Source organism: Dendrobates tinctorius, unplaced genomic scaffold (genome assembly GCF_039654945.1).
Source record: "Dendrobates tinctorius isolate UK_male_01 unplaced genomic scaffold, ASM3965494v1 ptg000315l, whole genome shotgun sequence".
Taxonomy (NCBI): domain Eukaryota; kingdom Metazoa; phylum Chordata; class Amphibia; order Anura; family Dendrobatidae; genus Dendrobates; species Dendrobates tinctorius.
In genome coordinates this window covers 3,476,879-3,496,539 of record NW_027361982.1, presented here as the reverse complement: position 1 = coordinate 3,496,539, position 19,661 = coordinate 3,476,879, and the positions used below count along the sequence as shown (strand labels likewise).

General features: G+C 44.6%; 1 protein-coding gene and 1 pseudogene across 1 annotated transcript in view; both read left to right on the top strand.

Moving 5' to 3' along the window:
* The window catches only part of LOC141073821 (major histocompatibility complex class I-related gene protein-like), a 46,179-nt gene extending 42,353 nt beyond the window's left edge, over positions 1–3,826 (top strand). The window contains exon 8 of the mRNA XM_073561276.1: positions 1,950–3,826. The gene's annotated coding sequence lies outside the window, so the exon portion shown is untranslated. The remainder of the gene's footprint in view (positions 1–1,949) is intronic.
* Positions 2,542–18,360, top strand: LOC141073756 (uncharacterized; annotated as a pseudogene).
* The last annotated feature ends 1,301 nt before the right edge of the window (positions 18,361–19,661 follow it).

Here is a 19,661-nt window from a genome sequence, read left to right as displayed (position 1 = left end):
CGGTAACTTGTGCTCCTTTTTCTACCACACTTTTTCCTTCCACTCAACTTTCCATCAATATGCTTGGATACAGCACTCTGTGAACAGCCAGCTTCTTTAGCAATGACCTTTTGTGGCTTACCCACCTTGTGGAGTGTGTCAATGACCGCCTTCTGGACATCTGCCAAGTCAGCAGTCTTCCCCATGATTGTGGAGCTACTGAAACAGCCTAAGGCTAGTTTCACACGTCCTGATATTTCCGGTACCGGAGATATCCGCGTGTCCATGTGTGTACTACGTGTGGCACATGTGTGCCGCCCGTGTGCCGCATAGGTACCACATGGACGGCCGCTGGAGAAGAATCGCTACAGTAAGCGCTGTTCCCCGGTGTCAGGTGCTGAAGCCGGCTCTCATCATTCTCCCCTGCTATACCTGCGAGCAGAGGAAAATAATGAGCGTTATATTAAAGTCCAAATGACAGCAGGTGCGGGCTGTGGAATACCCCGATCATCTGCACCTACTGTCATTGTTTTTAGGGGCAGCAAGTGTTGGATGATGGGGGTAAGAGTCCCAAAAGCCCCCACCTGCTGTCGTTCAGACTTTATTATAACGCTCATCATTCTCCTCTGCTCGCTGGCAGAGTAGGGAAGAATGAAGACAGACGGCTTCAGCACCTGCCACTGGGGAACAGCACTTACTGTAGCGCTTCTTCGCCGATGCGTGACACACGGAGGACATCAATGTGTGTTCTCCGTGTGCACGTGTGCGGGAAGTTTTGCCATCCGTGCTGACAGCAAAAAACGGACATGTCAGCGTGTTTTGCCCACGGACACATGGTACGTGGAAACACACTGACTTGTACACAGACCCATTCATTTGAATGGGTCTCCGGTACATGTGAAAACTGTCACCACACGTACCGGAGACACTGATGTGTGAAAGAGGCCTAAGGGACCTTTTTAAATGCTTAGTAAACCTTTGTAGATGTCTTTTGTAAATTATTCTAATTTACTGAGAATAATGACTTTTGGGTTTTCATTGGCTGTAAGCCATAATCATCAACATTAACAAATAAACACGTGAAATAGATCACTCTGTGTGTAATGACTCTATATAATAAGTTTCACTTTTTGTATTGAAGAAATGAAGTAAATTAACTTTTTGATGATATTCTAATTTTGTGAGAAGCTCCTGTATTGTGTAGCGAGAAGGGTTTATGTTTGTTTAGATTTTAGGTTCGTGTCACCATTTTGTGAGATTTGCAGCTTTTTTTCTCCTTCTCATGGATGGACCTGTGTGAGGACAGTGTTGTATTTTTCCATGGCGAGCTGTAGGTTTTCTTGGTTCCATTTCATTGTACATACGATGATGGGATCATTTTCTGTTTTTCTTTTGAGGGATCAGCGTGGTTACAAAAAAAAGGAAATTTTGCTTTTTTTTTTTTTTTTTTTAAATGGCGTTTAGTGCGGGGGTGTAATAAAATAATATTTTTATAGATGGTTGAACGTCCATGTGGATGGGGGGGGATCAGGAGCGGAATCTGTATGGCCGCCTGCGTTTTCTGATTTTCCAGGTCTCTGCCTCTCACCACTGGACAGACCATGCGGCTCACACAGGCGGAACGCCGTCATCACACGGCTGCAATTACTGAGATAAGGATGAGAATTATAAATGCAGTCAATTACTGTTTCCATTCACAGCAGCAAGCAGAGATCCTACATAGTGGGGAATTAAAAATCTAAAATATACACGAGCCTGGGACTAGAAAATCATTGCTGCTTCTTCCAGGCACGATGTCACTCTTCTGTGTAGCTGCGTGTCACGTATTGCAGATTAGCACTGAAGTACCTGCCTCCGCCATGGAAGAAAGGGAGGTGCTGTTTCTAGGAGAACGCAGACATGTTTTTTCTAATATAACACAATTTGTGCATCTTTTGTGATTTCCTGTTACCATTTTTTTATCATTTTAGATGAAGAAGAGAGAAGTGTGAGAAGTTTCCATGACATAATCTGGAGATGACATTTTTCCAGTCTCTATTTCACACATTGTTATTTATTATGCATCTGGGATGTAGAGGATACCGCAGTCTGCGAGGACCACGGATCAGATACCGGTATCACTAAGCTTGTGCGTGGTGTCCTCCCCCCGAGCCATCACTGACACGGCACCACACTGTATATAATACCGAAGCATCTATTCTCCATGTGCCGTAGCTCAGGGGCCCCGTATTCTGCCGTCACTACCACCTTCAGATGGAGCGCAGATACATTCTGGGGTCATATCGGTGGTGTCTGTGAGGTTGGACTGTGATGGGTAACAACCGCTGGATAACAATTTGCAGGAACATATTTGCTGTATATTCTGTGTGGTGTTACCATGTACTTCAGCTGTACAACTTTGTAGCTTTATATGTGTTCTGCTCAGACAGGGAGGGTTCAGCCCGGCGGTGCGGAGGCGGCAGAGATAAAACTCCGCTCAGTCCTGGTCATGATCAATCAGTGAGTAGTCAATCCATTCTGGTCATAGATCGTACTGGTCCGTTCTATGTCAGGTACGGAAGTATGGAACAGGACAAAAAAACTGAAAACCTCCATGAGCTGCACCAACTTTCAGACTTTCAGGCCTGGTTCACTTTAACATCTCCACTTCTACCATCTATTAGGAGGTGAAGAAGGCTCATCTGCTATGGAAACCTGAAGACCAGACTGTTGCAGACTTGGTCAAATCTGGGAATGGTCGGTTGTATGTAGAATGCTGCTCTGTGGTGCGGGGCAGATAGACAGCGCCGGACTATAAGAGGCATCCACATTTGTTAGATAAGATGGATATGACAAATCACATTGACACGTAACGGATATGGCAAGTTATTATATTAAAGGGGTATTCCCATCTCCATGATCCTATCCCAATATGTAGTAGGGGTAAAAATAATAATAATAGCAAATCCCTCCAATTAGAAACGTAGTATAGTTCTTCAAATTCGCTATGCAGCTTACCCTATGTGCAGGGTATTGCTGTAGCTTAGATCTTAGATATCCATGGTTACGACCACTCACATTGTGACAGTTAGCTGCTAGTGGTCGTGGATACTTAATGTCTTGCAATGCCCTACATGAGGAAAGACACATAGTGAATCAGAAGAACTATATTATGCTTTTAAAATTGGAGGTGTTTGCTAATATTATTACTACTACAACATCTGCTACATATTGGGATAGGATCTTGGATATGGGAATGCTCCTTTAAGTCTGGAATGAAAGGTCAGTATGGAGGTTTATTATTGGTTTAGAATTGAGGTTTTTCATCATCGTTAATGCTTAAAGTTGAAAAGTTGTAGTAAAAACAAGTAACTTTTGCAATTTTAATTTTTTTAAAAAGGAGGGATTTTTGGTTTTATAAATCAATGCATGTTGTTATGGTTACCTGTGCAGTGTAGCATAATGACTGTGTATGTGCAGAGCTTACAAGCTTTATATAACAGAGCTTGTAAGCACTGAACTAAAGCTGACCGGATTACTGAAGTGCGTGATCCAACTACTGTTCTTATCCCCGCGTTCCTCTGATGCTGCAGAACCGCACAGTGAGCAGCTCGTTCCAGCTCCTCATCCATGCCGCTGGTCTGAACTGTCAATCACCTGGAAGGCATCGCCCCCAGGAAACAGGAACCCAGGAAACGTGAGCGGTGTGCTCCCAAAGATGAAACTTTACAATCCTTTCATTGTTTATCTCTCCGCTGGAATCACACACACAGATTTCTGACCAATCTGAGAAATGTCAGACACAGAGATTTGGCTACGATATGACGAACATGATTTTCTGAATTAAAAACACTTGTTAGTAAAGGTCCATAGTCTTACAAGACTTTTGGCTCATAAATATGTATTTTTCTCCAGGGTCATTAGGACAGCATTGTAGTAAGAGACACAATTGTAGCACCAACCAATAATGAGTTGTGACCGAGAATTTCTAAGCCTGAATGATAAAGTGTTCCAGCCAAGGAGCAGACTTCCTCTGCTTGCATCACCTGGGTTTTCAGTGCCAGAACAGCAAAGACGATCAGGGCCGGCATCAGCACCCGGCGCACCCGGGCAAGTGCCGGGGCCCTGGCGAGACAGGGGGGCCCACTCACGCTGTCTGGGATACTCGCCAGCGCCGCCAAGCCCCCCATGTACCAACCCCATCCTGCGCCCTCCCAAGGGACCCACGCAGCCCCTTACAGCAAGCAATGATCATCGCTTTGGCTGTAATCTTGTGTGCGGCACAGGACCTGTGATGAGGTCACAGGAGGGGAGGAGTCAGGGGTCACATGATCAGGGTGGCTGCAGGACTCTGCTGTGCTGGTCACATCATTATGGTGCTGGTCTGGATGAGGTAAAGTTTCTGTGTGGGGTCAGGAAGTGTTTACAAGGTGGATGTAGCAGAGCCGTGTGTGGACGAGGTGTACGGAGCGGAGCCATGTGTGTACGAGGTGTACCGGAGCAGAGCAGTGTGTGCACGAGGTTTACGGAGCGGAGCCGTGTGTACGAGGTGTAAGGAGCGGAGCCGCATGTGTACGAGGTGTAAGGAGCAGAGACGTGTGTACGAGGTGCACGGAGCTGAGCCGTGTGTACGAGGTGTGCGGAGCGGAGCCGTGTGTGTATGAGGTGTACGGAGCGCAGCCATGTGTGTACGAAGTGTACGGTGCGGAGCCGCATGTGTATGAGGTGTACGGAGCGGAGCCATGTGTGTACGAGGTGTACGGTGCGGAGCCATGTGTGTACGAGGTGTACGGTGCGGAGCCGCATGTGTATGAGGTGTACGGAGCGGAGCCATGTGTGTACGAGGTGTACGGTGCGGAGCCATGTGTGTACGAGGTGTACGGTGCGGAGCCGCAGGTGTATGAGGTGTACGGAGCGGAGCCCTGTGTGTACGAGGTGTACGGTGCGGAGCCGCATGTGTATGAGGTGTACGGAGCGGAGCCATGTGTGTACGAGGTGTACGGTGCGGAGCCATGTGTGTATGAGGTGTGCGGAGCCGCATGTGTACGAGGTGTATGGTGGGGAGCATTTATACCTCCCGAGTCCCAATCGTGCCGGGTCCAGCGAGACAGTTAGTTACCGCCCGTCTCCCCAGTTACCTGGAGACTTCTCCCTGACACATTGAAACAACACCTCAGCAATATCATTGCTGATCAACACGCACACATAAGTCTCCATCTCAAGGCCACCCACCTTGAGATACATAACGGTCCTTCAGGATTCTTCCACTCATCCTCTCTCTTGGGACATACACACAGTGCCCCCTAGCTGACACAGTGGTCACTACACCACAACATGTATATACATAGTGCATGCATACACAGGGGCATATATAAATTATTCATATAACAAATGAATATATGGCCTCATTCAGACATCTGTGTTTTATCCGTGTTGCTCCCAGACAGAAGACGTTCGTGTTCATTTTAATCTATGGGGATGTTCACATTTGTATTTTTAACAGGCCTTGCGTCTGCAGAAAAATCATGACGACTAGTGATGGGCAACCACTAAAATGCTTGGGTGCTCGTTGCTCGGGACGAGCAAATTGGAATGGTCGGGTACTCGGACAGAACAACGAGTCCAATGTAAGTCTATGGGAGACCCGAGCAATTTTACCGTGATCCCCCTGGCGGTCTGCAGAGAGACTAGAAATTGTGGAAATCGATGGGAATAGTGCTCAAGTGACATGGGAACAGCATGGGGAAGACCCCTGGAAACATTTCTGACTCCCAGGTCACTGCTGTGAACAAAGTTGCCAGAGTCTTACACCACTTTTACAGACTCACAATAAAACATACAAAAACGAAACCAAAATGGATTTTTCTGGGAAATATGTTAAGGAGCATCCTTTCCAGGGTTATGCCTTGTATACAAGGCAAAATAAATAACCAAAAAAATGCTCCTCCACACCTTGGGCTATGTTCACACGTAGCGTTTTTGATGCGTTTTTGAACTTTAGCATTGCTTTCAACCAAGGCAAATGCATTCACTAGGAAATGTCATTTTAACATTTTACAACCTTATCTGGCCATGTGGTGTGTGACACATCATCAGACACATCATGTTTCATTTATGAAGGAGGGACTCAAAGTCACAAAGCCTATTTTTGCCATCAGGTAGCCTTTACCATCAGGTAGCCTTTACTATTCTTAAAGGGCCAGCAGTCGGCCCTCACTATTCTTAGAGAGCCATCAGCCGGCTATGCTTTGATGTTCCCATTATTAAACAGTTTGGAATAAAATTCTTGGACTTAAAGTGCGCTGCCAGACAAAATATCAGATCCAAATCATGTAGATGAATTAACCTTTTAATTCCCAACGCGTTTCGAAGTCCATAATACTTCTTCCTCAGGGGCCTGTGTATGTGTTTTCATCTTGCTTCACCGTCAATACATGTGTGGGGGCTGTCTTTTCCTTTGGGGTCTGCTCTGGGGCAGTTAGTTTTCCCTTTTCTTTCTTTAGGTTTATGTAGTCCTCTGGCGGTGACGAGGCGTCTAGGAACAACATAGGACCGCTCCACTGCTACTATTAGTTGTGTGGTTAAGATCAGGGATCTGCAATCTGCATAGTGACCAACCTCTCTGGTTTTCTGGGACTTAGCTTTTTGTTGTTCCTCCTCGGTGACCCATTCATAACATTAGGCCTTCTCAACATCCTTTCTTACCAGTTCATCATTTTCATCCTGTAAAAATCCTATAGCATCTTTGACTTTTCTTTTACTTTTGACATATCCCCAAAATCCTTTTTTATTGCTTTTGACATCTCTTGCAAGCCTTATTTCATTGTCAGCTTTAGATAATCTGGATTCGTGCCCTGCAGGTTCTGCAGACAGCATTATATTCTTCTTTAGATATGCCTCCCTCTTTCCATTTGATAAATATTTTTTTCTTCCTTTTTAACATGTGTTTAAGTTCTGTGTTCATCCATTCTGGTTCCCTTAAATGCTTCATATTCTTCCCTATTTTTGGAATTGTTAACGATTGTGCTTTGAGAATTTCATTTTTCAAGATTTCCCATCATTTCTGGACATTTTTATCCTTAAGGATATCCACCAATTGGATCCTTCTGATTCTCTTTCTGAGTCCCTTAAAATCTGCATTTCTGAAATCTAACCTTGACGTCTGAGTCTTCACAGGTCTTTCTCCTCTAGTTATCCAAAATTGTAAAATAGCATGGTCGCTACCTCTCAGGGTCCCAGCCACTCTTATGTCCTCTTACACCCTTGCATAATCATGTGTATCGTCCCATCAAGTTTCAGTGATTCCAATGACATCATATTTCTTCTCCTGTGTTAGTAGTTCCAATTCTCCTTGTTTGTTGCCCATGCTTTGTGCATTAGTATAGAAACATTTTAGTTTGTGATTGGTTTCTCTTTCTCCAATATTTTTATTATTTAGATTTTCTGTCTTTGTTCTTCCTTTCCACTTCTAATAGCAGAGTTCTCAATAGTATTTGTCAGGTGTATGGCTTTTTCTGACATTTTGCTTCCCTTCCCACATTGTTCTAGTTTAAAGCCATCCTGATGAGTGTAGCAAGGCTATTTCCAAATACATATTTTTCAGTCTTCGTAAGGTGCACCCCATCTCTAGCAAGCAGGTAATTCTCTCCGTGATCCAGAAATCCAAATGCTTGCTGACTGCACCATCGACGTAGCCAGTTGTTCACCTGCAGAATCTTATTCCACTTCCTTGTTCCATGGCCATCCACTGGGAGGATGGAAGAGAAGACCACCTGCGCTCCCGGTTCTTTCACTTTCTTACCAAAGTTTTCAAAGTCACTGCAGATGGTTTCCACGTCCTCTCTTGCAGTGTCATTTGTCCCCACATGTATTAGCAGGAATGGGTAGTCGTCTGTAGGTCTGAAGAGCCCTGATATCTTGTCAGACACATCTTTAGTTTTTGCACCTGGAAGACAGCACATTTCTCTTGAAGTTATATCCGGTCTGCAGATAGTGCCCTCTGTTCCTCTCAACAGTTAATCCCCCATGACCACAACTCTCAGTTTCTTCTTCACAACATTTTTCTGTCTCCATCCAGGAGGACTCTGAGGCTCTCAGGGCGTGCAAGGTTGTTCTTTGTGGGTAAAGTCTTATATTGATGTATTTCTTCATCGTTTTCCTGCGTGAGAGTCTATTACTGGTTCCTGAGCAGTATGGGTGCTGAACGTTTCTTGATCCACCTGCTTCTCTGTGTCACATGCTTCCATTTCTCGGTTTCTTCAGGTGCACTTCTAATTTCTTGTCTTTCTGTAACATGAAGAGATTTTGCAACTTTTCCTCCAACAGGGACACAAGCAGCGTCGGACTGGCCCACCGGAGAACCGGTGGATTCTCAGGTGGGCCCTGGCATCTGGTGGGCCCTGGCACCTGCAGGCATACAGGGCCAGCAGTTGCCTAGGGCCCCCGCTGCTCCAGGGGCCCCCAGCCAGTGGTGTGTCGCACACCATGCAGCTGCTATGGGGGCCCCTGCCAGCGGAGCAGCAGCGGGTGTCAGGAGGCAGGAGCCCCTGTCCCCGCTGCTAAAGAGAAATGAATATTCACTGCGAAGCAGTGAATATCATTTCACAGTCTCCACCCCCAGAGGCCCCGCCCCCAGCCCAGTAAGCTGCTCTGCAGACTACAGCTGTAAATCAGGGACGGCGCCGCCCTCAGTCCTCTCTGCTCCTGGCTCACAGCCAGTGCGCGATGACGTCACTACATCGCGCACCCGCAGTGTGTCTGGCAGAGGGGGCAGCTCCTGACACTGAAGCCGGGATCAGCGTGGGAGCGAGGAGGAGAGGTGAGTATTGTGTTTTGTTTGTTTTTTTTATATCTCTCTCGCTCTCTCTATCTGTCTCTCTCTATCTATCTATCTCTATATATCTCTCTCTCTATCTCTCTTATATCTATCTTTCTATCTCTATCTATTATCTATATCTATCTCTATCTATTATCTATATCTATCTATTTCTATATCTATCTCTATCTATCGCTCTATCTTTATATCTATCTTTCTATCTCTACATCTATCTCTATATCTATCGCTATATCTTTCTATATATATATCTCTATATCTATTATGCCTATCTATCTCTATATCTATCTATCTTACTCTATCTATCTCTATATCTATCTATCTTACGCTATCTATCTCTATATCTATTATCTCTATATTTATTATCTATCTAGCTACCATCTATATCTATCTATCTTTATCTATATATATCTCTATCTAATATCTATATCTATCTATCTCTATACCTATCTATCTATTTATCCGTTATCTATCTCTATATCTTTTCTCTGTATCTATCTATCTCTATATCTCTCGCTATCTATTGCTCTATCTCTATATCTATCTCTATATCTATCTTTATATCTATATCTATATATCTATCTCTATATCTATCTCTATATCTATATCTATTTCTCTCTATATCTATCTCTATATCTCTCTCTATAGCTATCTATCTATATATCTCTATCTCTATATCTATCTCTCTGTATATCTATCTATCGTTCTATCTCTATATCTATCTTTCTATCTCTATATCTATATATCTATCTATATTTCTCTATCTATTTATCTCTATATCTTTTCTCTGTATCTATCTCTCTCTATATCTATATATATCTATTTATCTCTATCTCTATATCTATCTCTCTGTATATCTATCTATCTTTCTATCTCTATATCTATCTCTATATCTATCTATCTTTCTCTATGTATCTATCTATCTATTTATCTCTATCTATTATCTATATCTATCTCTATCTATCGCTCTATCTCTATATCTATCTTTCTATCTCTACATCTATCTCTATATCTATCTTTCTATCTATCTCTATATCTATCTATATCTATATCTATCTATTATGTCTATCTATCTAGCTATCTCTATTATCTATATCTACCTATCTCTATATCTTTCTATCTTACTCTATCTTTATATCTATCTGTTATCTCTATATTTATTATCTATCTTTATCTATCTCTATTATCTATATCTATTCTATCTCTCTATCTATTTATCGATCTCTGTATCTATCTCTCTCTATATCTCTCTATCTACTGCTCTCTCTCTCTATCTTTATATCTATATCTATCTATATCTATTATCTCTATATCTATCTATCTCTATATCTATCTCTATATCTATATCTGTTTCTCTCTATATCTATCTCTATATCTCTCTCTCTATAGCTATCTATATATTATCTCTATATCTATCTATCTATATAGTATCTCTATATCTATCTCTATATCTATCTATCTATCTCTATATCTATCTATCTATCTATCTATCTATCTCTATATCTATCTGTTATGTCTATATCCATATCTATCTCTATATCTATCTATCTATCTATCTCTATATCTATCTATCTCTATATCTATCTTTCTATCTAACACTATATCTCTATATCTATCTCTATATCTCATTATCTATCTATCTCTATCTCTCTCTCTTTATCTATCTATCTATTGATCTATCCATATATCTATATCTATCTCTATATCTATCTATTACATCTATCTATTATCTCTAGTATCTATATCTATCCATCTATCTATCTAGCTATCTCTATCTATCTCTATATCTCTCTCTATATCTATCTTTCTAACTCTATATCTGTCTATCTCTATACATATCTCTATATCTAGCTATTATCTCTATATCTATCTCTATATCTATCTTTCTATATCTATCTGTCTCTATATCTATCTATCTATCTATCTCTATCTATTATCTCTATATCTATCTATCTCTATATATATCTCAATATCTATTTTTATTTATAGCCATCTATCTATATATATTTATCTCTATATCTATCTATATATGTCTATATTATTATTATTAATATATCTGTATATCTCTATTATCTATCTCTATCTATTATCTATCTCTATCTATATATCTATCTATAGCTATGTATCTCTATATCTATCTATGCATTATCTATGTTCTATCTATCTCTATATCTATCTACCTATCGATCTATCTATCTATATTTCTTTCTATATCTATCTTTATATCTATCTCTATCTATCTCTATCTATCTCTATGAATCTTTCTATCTATATCTATCCATTATCTACTTTCTATCCATTATCTACTATCTATCTCTATATCTATCTATTTCTACTTCTATCTATATCTATCTAACTCTATATCTATATATCTATATAGCATTATTCCCTATGAGGGGGGCAGTATTATTCCCTATGAGGGGGGCAGTATTATACCCTATGAGGAGGCAGCATTATACCCTATGAGGAGGCAGCATTATACCCTATGAGGAGGGCAGCATTATTCCCTATGAGAGGGGCAGTATTATACCCTATGAGGAGGCAGCATTACACCTTATGAGGAGGGCAGCATTATTCCCTATGAGGGGGGCAGTATTATACCCTATGAGGAGGCAGCATTATACCCTATGAGGGGGGTGCATTATTCCCTATGAGGGGGGCAGTATTATACCCTATGAGGGGGCAGCATTATACCCTATGAGGAGGCAGCATTATTCCCTATGAGGGGGGCAGTATTATACCCTATGAGGAGGCAGCATTATACCCTACGAGGAGGGCAGCATTATTCCCTATGACGGGGTGCATTATTCCCTATGAGGGGGGCAGTATTATACCCTATGAGGGGGGCAGTATTATACCCTATGAGGAGGCAGCATTATTCCCTATGAGGGGGGCAGTATTATACCCTATGAGGAGGCAGCATTATACCCTACGAGGAGGGCAGCATTATTCCCTATGACGGGGTGCATTATTCCCTATGAGGGGGGCAGTATTATACCCTATGAGGGGGGCAGTATTATACCCTATGAGGGGGCAGCATTATACCCTATGAGGGGGTGCATTATTCCCTATGAGGGGGTGCATTATTCCCTATGAGGGGGCAGTATTATACCCTATGAGGGGGTGCATTATACCCTATGAGGGGGTGCATTATTCCCTATGAGGGGGGCAGTATTATACCCTATGGGGGGGCAGTATTATACTCTATGAGGGGGTGCATTATACCCTATGAGGGGGTGCATTATACCCTATGAGGGGGGCAGTATTATATTCTATGAGATGGCTGTATTATATTCTATGAGATGGCTGCATTATATTCCATGAGGGGTCTACATTATATTCTATGAGGGGGCTGCTTTATATTCTATGAGGGGGCTACCCCAACTCCTGCTACATAATTAAGACATGTACAACCTTATATTATACCCGGATATTAGCGTGTTTTACCGCACAATTGGTGGTCTGGTATTTAACTCTATGCAGCTACATAGTGGGCCCCAAGAATGATTTTCTCTGGTGGGCCCAAGGTGTTCCAGTCCGACGCTGGACACAAGCTTGCCTTTCTGGCATGTGAAGTTTGGCTTCACATGTCCTGTATACAGGGCTGCCACTAGGAATTTCGGGGCCCCATACTGGCAAAATATTCGGGGCCCTCTTGAGACTCCGCCCAGGCTCCACCCAGCCCTGCCTCCACCCCTCAAACTGTCCACAATCCCACCGCTCTCTCTTGGAAAAACTCCACTTCTCACTTATCACACATTAACAGTTCCCATCACCGGATCACACATGTAGCTGGCAGCTTTTGCTTTGGACAAAAGATTTTTTTAAGCCGCCACCATAACAGGGTAGACACTTTTGGCCGGGCTCTACTCTACTGTAACCTATTAAATATTTGTTAAAATATGCAATACACTTTAGGTATATTTTTATTTATTTTTCAGTTTTTAAAATGACCAATAATATCACATACAAGGAACAAATACCGCTACACCGTGTCCAGACCACATATTACCACTACATGGTGACCTATAATACCACATACAAGGAACAAATACCGCCACACCATGACCAGACCACATATTACTACCAGTGACTGAATAATATCACATACAAGGAACAAATATCACCACACCATGACCAGACCACATATTACCACCACAAAGTGACCAAATAATAGCACACACAAGGGACAAATACCACCGCACCATGCCCAGACCACATATTACCACCACATGGTGACTGAATACAATACTGATCATTAATAAAAAAAATAATACTATCACCATAAGTGGCATTATGCACAGGAGAGCTGTATTTAGTATGCAGTGTCTGTGTACAGGTAATATAGCGATCAATGACATTATGTAACGTCCGTCTGCGGTTCTGGGCTGCAGCCAGGCAACACCCCGAGAAACACTGATACCCTTTACCCCTATACAGGGATCTGGATTTACAACAGAGCCCAGGAGGTAGCTGTCTGAATATGAGCAGCGGCCAGAGCAGGACGGTCGTCAGAGTGAAGTACAAAAACGGCAGGCAATAGCAGAGTCAAATTCAGGCCAAGGTCAGAGTCAAAAACCAGGAGGGCGGCAGAGGTACAGAATCGTTAGGAAGTAGCAGAGTCAGAATATCCAGGCCAAGGTCACAAACCAGGAGAGTAGCAGAAGTACAGAATCGTCAGGCAAAAGAGGGGTCAGAAATCCAGGCTGAGGTCAGAGTCAAACAAATCAATCACTAAGTAACACACGGGAACCAAGAATATATCCGGCGGCTTGCAAGACCAGTCCCAAGGTATTTGAGGGATCAGGTCATCCCTCACAGGTTCCTGGACTGGTGATGTCATTAGGGCCGCCCCCACGACCAGGCCAGATGGTGATGCAGTAACCCCCTGATGACTGACAAGGGGCTGAGCCTGCGTCCACCAGATGCCTGCGCAGGAGCCACTTCTCTGTCACCACCATAACTCACGGGTGGACCACGGCACCTCCCAGTGACCGAGGCAGGAACAGCCGTCCCCGAGTCTGACGGTGAAGTGGCGGTCCGGCGCCTCCTAGTGGCCGTGACCGGAACAGCAGTCCTCGAATCCAACGGTGACGTGACAGACCGGCGCCTCCTAGTGGCTAAAGCTGGGACCATAGGCCCTGAGTCTGACGGCGACATAATAGAACCACGGCGCCTCCCAGTGGCCGAGGCAGGAACAGCCGTCCCCGAGTCTGACGGCGAAGTGGCGGTCCGGCGCCTCCTAGTGGCTGCGACCGGAACAGCAGGCCCCAAATCTGACGGAGACGTGACAGTACCCCCCCTTCCAAGAGGGGCCTCCGGACCCTCAAAACTGGTTTGTCAGGGTGAAGGAGGTGAAACCTTCTAATTAGTGCTTTTGTATGGATGTCCCTCGCAGGGACCCAGGACCTCTCCTCCAGGCCGTAGCCCTTCCAGTGTACCAAATACTGTACGGACCCTCTTACAAGGCGGGAGTCAAGGACACCCTGGACTTCATACTCCAAGGACCCTCCGACCGAAACGGGAGGAGGAGGGGACGGGACAGGGTGAATTGGGGAGCGATACAACTTGAGGAGAGACTTGTGGAAGACATTGGGTAATTTGAAAGACTGAGGGAGTTTTAAATGGAAGGCCACCGGGTTAATCACCTCTATAATCTCGTATGGACCAATAAATCTGGGACCCAGTTTGGCAGACGGTACTTTAAGCTTGATGTTTTTGGTGGAGAGCCAAACCTTGTCTCCAACTCCCAGGTGTGGTCCTTTGGATCGCTGTTTGTTCGCTGCCGAGGTCTGTCTAACCTGGGCCCCTTTCAAGTTCGAGTTTACCTCAGACCAAATGGTTTTTAAACAATGTATATTTTTCTCTTCTCCAGGAAGCTCCGACATTCTGGCCGAGAATGAGCCAAAGCGCGGATGCAGCCCGTGGTTGCAGAAAAAGGGGGTAGACTCGGCTAGTGGCAGATGTTCTGCCCAATCGGACTGGTGTTCTGAGACGTAGCAACGAAGGTATTGCTCCAGAGCCTGGTTGACACGTTCGGTTTGACCATTGGTTTCAGGGTGGTAAGCCGAGGAAAAAGATAGCTCAATACCAATGCGTTTACAGAACGCCCTCCAGAACTTTGACACGAATTGGGTACCCCTGTCAGACACAATATTGACCGGGGCACCGTGTAAACGTACCACATGTACAATAAACAGTTTACTCAACGTTTCCGAGTTAGGTAACCCCGACAGGGGGACAAAATGACATTGTTTACTGAATCTGTCCACCACCACCCAGATACACGTCTTTCCATCTGAGGACGGTAGGTCCATAATGAAGTCCATGGAGATGTGGGTCCATGGACTCTCGGGGGTGGGCAAGGACTGGAGCCAGCCGGCAGGGCGATTATGGGAGGACTTGGCGCGGGCACAGACCTCACATGCTAAGACATATTCTTTGCAGTCCTTAACCACTGTCGGCCACCAAAAATTCCTAGTTATCAATCTGGCGGTATTATTGAGACCAGGATGGCCAGAGTCATGTGATTCTCTAAGCACTTGTAGGCGAAACGCAGGCGGAACGAACAATTTGTTGGGTGGCGTAGTGTCAGGGGCTTGTTCTGGGGATTTACGGATCTCCTCCAGAAGGTCCAATGACACTGCGGACACAACGATCCCAGTGGCCAATATCGGAACTGGTTCACAGTCCTCAGCTTGTGAGGAGCAGAAACTGCGAGAGAGGGCATCGGCCCTCACATTTTTTGTACCAGGGCGGAAGGTGATTATAAAATTAAACCTAGAGAAAAACAATGCCCACCTTGCTTGTCTAGGATTTAACCTATTTGCTGATTCTAGGTATGTCAGGTTCTTATGATCGGTAATTACCGTGATCTTGTGTTTGGCGCCCTCGAGGAAGTGACGCCATTCCTCGAAGGCCTGCCTGTCCGGTGTCTCCAAGCCGTGCCCGCCTGTCCTGTGTCTCCAAGCCGTGCCCGCCTGCCCTGTGTCTCAGCCGTGCCTGTCGTATCCACCTGCCTGCCTGTCTATAGCCTCTGTCAAGGTATCCTGTTCCCGAGTGGGATCAGCAGCCACAGCCAGACACCACCCTGGAGTGGCACCCGGCAGCTACCTGCCGCACAAGCCTGACCTCACCATCAGAGGCTCCAGTGAAGACCAAGGAAGCTGCCGTAGTTACGCCCCTTCCAGGGTAGTCTGGTTTGTGGCACAGTGGGGCCACAACCCCCCGGCTCACGCCATTCAGCCAAGGCGCGAGCGTGACAAGCGGATTGGGGGTTTGAAGAAGGTTATGTTGCGGGAGGTCCAGTCATTACTAGGAAAGTTAAACTTCGCGTGTCGGATCATGCCGATGGGCAGGGCGTTTTGTTGGAGATTGTCTTTGGCGATGGCAGGGATTAAAGCACCATCACACTTCATTAGGCTGAGAAAAGAGTTGAAAGATGATTTAAAGGTTTGGGCGCTTTTCCTGGATTCCTATAATGGCAGATCCATCTGAATGGCACAAAAGGTGTCGGCGGAGTCTCTGGGATTCTCGATAGGATCAGCAGAGAAGCAAGGTTTCAGTGTGTTTTTTCAGGGAGAGGGAGAAGCAGAACGGTGGCCGTGTTGTTGGATCGAGAAGGGTTTGTCGGTCAATCAGGTACTATGCGAAGTGTTTCCCATAGTTGTAGCATTATCATTGTGGGGAAAGGAGCTGCAGAACAAAAAAATTTGCTTCAGCTGCAAGTCAGTGGGGGCACTGAAGGCAATCAATTCACTCTCTTCATCGCATCAAGTTGTGGTGAGGGTTCTTCAGCATTTGGTTTGGGTAGGGTTGAGTTTTGACCTATGGGTTACGGCGGAGGAGAGGCTTGAGGAAGACTACCTTAGTTTTGAAGTATTTTCTTGTTCACAGTGGGAGCACGATCGAGAGTCGGGAGTTCAAGTGGATTTCAAGAGGATGGAATGTCTGGAAGAATTGTGGAATCTTCCCTTGGGACAGTGAGGGTTTTATTATCCAGGTCCCTGTCAGCTGGAACCTGGTCTCATTATAGAAAGGCTTGGGACAGTTGGGTTGAATGGAAAACAAGATTAGGCGTGGAACTAGAGGACGAGTACAAGTTAGTTTTGCTCATAGGCCACAATTGGGAACATGGTTGGTCAGGTCCTAAAATTAATAATTTCTTAGCAGGTTTGGCATTCGGTTTTAAGTTCAGGGGCTTGCAGGATTTAACGAAGGCGTTTTTGGTCCGTCAAGTGGTAAGGGGGTGTAGAAAAGGCTGGAAGGTGTCGGACTGTAGACGTCCGGTGTCTTACGATGTGTTACTAATTTTGGGCGAGCGTTTAGGAGAGGTTTGTACGTCGCGGAGTGAGGTAGCGCTGTTTAAAGTGGCTTTCTCGTTGGCGTTTTTCGGGGCTTTCCGTTTAGGGGAGCTGGTTAGTCCATCTAAATCGTGCAAAGGAGGGTTACTCAGAGGCGATGTAGAGATGCAAGGGGACGGTGGCAATATTTCTGCGCTCATCAAAGATGGACACGGATGGCAGAGGTTGCAAGGTGGTACTTTTTGAGGTAGAAGGTTCCCCGCTGTGCCCGGTATGGTGCTTGAGGAATTTTTTAAGCAAGGTAGGGAATAAAGACGACCCGTTGTTAGTTCACGATGGTGGCTCTTTTTTATCACGTTTTCAGTTCATGGCGGTATTCAGACGTTGTCTAGAAAGGGGGGGCATTTCGGCAAAATATTATAGCGGACACTCCTTTCACATTGGAGCAGCTACGGAGGCAGCGAGGAGGGGTCTGGGAGAAGAGACAGTAAAGAGGATCGGGCGTCGGGAGTCAGCGAGATTCCGTTCTTATGTTCGCCCATCAATGGTGTAAAAATGGCTTAGATTGGTGTTATTATAGTTTGTGGCCGTATCAATTTAATTTTTCTGTTTTGTAGGTACGGGTCAGCTACTTACCTGGATTATGGGCCATTCCTTTGTATTTTGGGCAGCCCTGAGAGCGGACGTTCGCCCGAATGGGAGGCAGCTGGGCGTGCCAAGGACGCTAGCGTTGTTAAGGTGGATCGGAAAAAGAGGGATGATATGGAAGCAATTGGTAACCGAGTTTCACAAGTTCGTCCGGCTTGACCGAGCACCGGATGTGCTGGTGATACATTTAGGGGGAAATGATTTGGCTAAACGCACTTGTAGGGAATTACTTAGGGATATAAAATTTGATATGTTGAGGCTTTGGTCCATGTTCCCTAGGTTACTAGTCGTGTGGTCGGATATCATTCCCAGGAAGGTATGGTACAGGGCTAGATCAGTGCATGGCGTAAATAGAGCCAGGATTAAATTGAATAGAGCGGTGTCCCGATTCATGGTTCGAAATGGAGCGATTGTGGTACGCCATACAGATTTGGAGTCGGGGGAGGGGGAATTCTGGAGGAAGGACGGTATCCATCTGAATGTGGTGGGCCTTGATTTATGGTGCTTGGCAATTCAGGAAGCCATTGAAAAAAGCATACGAGTTTGGCGGGACATAAATGTCTTAGGGGGTCAGAGCATTTGTGTCTATGGCGTGGGGGGGAGGTCCTCGAGGTTGGTGGTGCGAGAAATGGCGGATTGTAGGGGGGGATCGCAAAGGTCCTGGACTCCCCCTTCGGTGGATCACATGGAATGTAACGGTATGGTAACATAGTAACATAGTTATTAAGGTTGAAGGAAGACTAAGTCCATCTAGTTCAACCCATATCCTATCCTAACTTGCCCTAACATGTTGATCCAGAGGAAGACAAAAAAACCCATGTGGCAAACAGTAAGCTTCACATTGGGGAAAAAAATTCCTTCCCGACTCCATATACGGCAATCAGACTAGCTCCCTAGATCAACGCAATATTAAGGAAACTAGTGTACATACCCTGTAATATTATACTTTTCAAGAAAGGCATCCAGTCCCTTCTTAAATTTTATTAGGGAATCACTCATTACAACATCATATGGCAGAGAGTTCCATAGTCTCACTGCTCTTACAGTAAAGAATCTGCGTCTGTGAGTATGCTTAAACCTTGTTTCCTCCAGACGTAGAGGATGCCCCCTTGTCCCCGTCACAGGTCTAAGAGTAAAAAGATCATTAGAAAGGTCTTTGTATTGTCCCCTCATATATTTATACATTGTAATAAGATCACCCCTAAGCCTTCGATTTTCCAAACTAAATAACCCCAAGTGTAATAACCTGTCTTGGTATTGCAGACCCCCTAGTTCCCTAATAACCTTGGTCGCTCTTCTCTGCACCCATTCCAGTTCAGCTATGTCTTTCTTATACACCGAAGACCAGAACTGTACACAGTATTCTAAGTGTGGTCGCACTAGTGACTTATATAGAGGTAAAATTATGTTCTCCTCATGAGCATCTATGCCTCTTTTAATGCATCCCATTATTTTATTTGCCTTTGCAGCAGCTGCCTGACACGCCACTAAATGTGAGTTTGTCATCCACCCATACACCCAGGTCTTTTTCAGTGACAGTTTTGCCCAGTGTTTTACAATTAAGCACATAATTATACATCTTGTTCGTTCTACCCAAGTGCATGACCTTACATTTATCCCCATTAAAGCTCATTTGCCATTTATCAGCCCAAGCTTCTAGTTTACATAAATCCTCCTGTAATATAAAATTGTTCTCCTCTGTATTGATTACCCTGCAGAGTTTAGTGTCATCTGCAAATATTGAAATTCTACTCTCTATGCCCCCTACACGGTTATTAATAAATATGTTAAAAAGAAGCGGGCCCAAAACTGACCCCTGTGGTACCCCACTGCTAACCGTGACTCAGTCCGAGTGTGCTCCATTAATAACCACCCTTTGTTTCCTATCCCTGAGCCAGCTCTTAACCCACCTACACATA